This window comes from Dasypus novemcinctus, chromosome 15 (genome assembly GCF_030445035.2).
Source record: "Dasypus novemcinctus isolate mDasNov1 chromosome 15, mDasNov1.1.hap2, whole genome shotgun sequence".
Lineage (NCBI taxonomy): Eukaryota > Metazoa > Chordata > Mammalia > Cingulata > Dasypodidae > Dasypus > Dasypus novemcinctus.
The window spans coordinates 61135195-61137656 of NC_080687.1; the positions used below are offsets into that span (position 1 = coordinate 61135195).

At 38.1% G+C, this 2462-nt stretch overlaps 1 pseudogene; it reads left to right on the top strand.

Moving 5' to 3' along the window:
* The first annotated feature begins 816 nt into the window (after positions 1-816).
* Positions 817-911, top strand: LOC111767266 (U6 spliceosomal RNA; annotated as a pseudogene).
* The last annotated feature ends 1551 nt before the right edge of the window (positions 912-2462 follow it).

Sequence of the window (2462 nt, forward strand, 5' to 3'; positions counted from 1 at the left end):
AAATAGGAGTCTGGGTAAATAACATATAGAACACCATTTTTCTTTGAAGCTAAACCAGTGTAGGTTAATACTACAAAATATTAATATCAGAAAAAAACATACATTATATTAAGTGAAGGAAACTAGACACAGAGTTTTGTATATGTATGATTCCATTTATATAAAATATAAATATAAAATCAATTTATAAAGATGAAATTATGTTAGTGGTTATGTAAGTGGGAGAAGGAATGCTAAGGGGTGTGGAGTCTTTCTTTTGGGCTAACGAAATGTACAACATTGAGATTATACTAAAAGTCATTGATTATACAATTTTGAGAGATAAGGTATATGAATATATTTCAGTAAAATTGCTTATTAAACAAAGAAATAATTGTGCAAGAATAGCCAGAAATAGTAGATAAGTATAGCAGGGGAAACGTGGAGAGCTCGAGAGGTAAGGAATTTTCTTGTTTGTTTCTTTGTTTTTTGTTTATTATTATTATCATTGAAATAATGAAATGCTCTAAATTGAAGTGATGAATGAACAACTATATGCTTATACCAAATACCATGATTGTACACTTTGGATGAATTGTACACTCTATTAATATGTATGAATAAAATTGATTTAAAAAAAAAACCCACAAAGAAACTATAGAACACTGCCAAATCTAAAGCCCAGAGGAATCTCTATGATTTTAAATTTTGTATTAAATAATAGGAAATACTTTAAATAACTGAAGAAGGAACTAGATCTATAAATTAGAAAAAATTGACAAAAATTGTGAAAAGAGGAATTAATAAAGGTAAAAGCCAAAGCTAATGAAGTAATGCTTGCTTTAGAGGCACATTTACTACAATTGGAACAAACAGAGAAGGTTAGCACGGCCCCTGAGCATGCTCAAATTCATGAAGCATTCCATAATTTTATATTTAGGAATAAACTTAACCAAGGATGTAAAGCACTTGTGTTTTGAAAACTACAATGCATTGCTAAAAGAAATTAAAGAAGAGCAAATAAATGGAAGAACATTACGTCTTTATGGATTGGAAGACTAAATATTGTTAAGATGTCAATTCTAGTGCACGTGTGGCATCATCACTTTCAGCATGTGTAAGAGCATCTGAGAAATATTTTGTCTTTTTCTTTAAAGACTCCTTTTTAAAATTTATTTCTTTTCCCTCCCCCAGTTGTTTGCTCTCTGTGTCCATTCGCTGTGTGTTCTTCTGTGACCGCTTCTATCCTTATCAGCAGCACAGGGAATCTGTGTTTCTTTTTGTTGCATCATGTTATTGTGTCAGCTCTCCATGTGTGTGGTGCCATTCTTGGGTAAGCTGCACTTTCTTTTTGCGCTGGGCAGCTCTCCTTATGGGGCACACTCCTTGCATGTGGGGCTCCCCTACACAGGGGACACCCCTGTGTGGCATGGCACTCCTTGCGCTCATCAGCACTGGGCATGGGCCAACTCTACATGGGTCAAGGAGGTCCGGGGTTTGAACCATGGACCTCCCATGTGGCAGGTGGATGCCCTGTCCATTGGGCCAAGTCTGTTTCCCAATATTATTACTTCTAATTCATAAATTTCCATTTAAGTTTTCTTTAAATTCTTTAGTTTAATTAAAGTAATGTCTTTAATTTCTTTCAGCCATTTTTATAGTTTTCAGTTTTAAGTCTTTCACTTCCTTGGTTAAATGTATTCCAAAGTAGTTAAGTAGTTTTTTTTTTTTTCCTTTTAGGTCAGTGGTTCTCAATCAGAGGCCCTTGGACTCCTAGGGGGTCTTTGGAAGGATTTTAAGGGGGCTATTAGCTAGAATTGAAAAAAATTCAACTTAATTAGATGTCCAACATTATATGCATGTTGCCTTGTCAAATGCTACACAACAATTTAATGTTCTTATTCAAGGTAAACAACAACAGACTGTACATTGACATGTCTTTAAAAAATAAAATTTAGCAGGAGGTGGGGCAAGATGGCATCCAAGTGAGTGGACCGTCATCATCTCTCTTGCAAAAAACTGGCTGAGTGGGGACAGAATCCTGCCTGACTGGGCAGTTTTGGAGACCTACAAAGCAGGAGGTGTCTGGAGGTCAATCTCGAGAGACTGTGACAAAGTGCTTGCTCTAGATAAAACCGCGGGATTCTGACACCGAAGCCAGAAGCTGAGGGAAGGCAAAACTCTTCCCCTAGGTCTGAGAGCCACAGCTTTCCCTGAACACCACCAGTCACATGGTGGAATTCCCAAGCCCCGTGTTCCCCAAACACACAATCCCTGAAGCCGTGTTTCCTGAACCTTGCATTCTCCAAATGCCGCATTCCCCATAACCCACATTTCTGAAATCCATGTACCCTGAGCCTGCATTCTCCCAGGCCCATGTTCCTTAAACCCAGCATGCCCCGAACTCCGGCATTCCCCTAGCCCTCCAGTCCTGGACAAACTCCGAAAGTGGGAGGGTTTCAGTGAGTGGTGCAGGGAGGTCC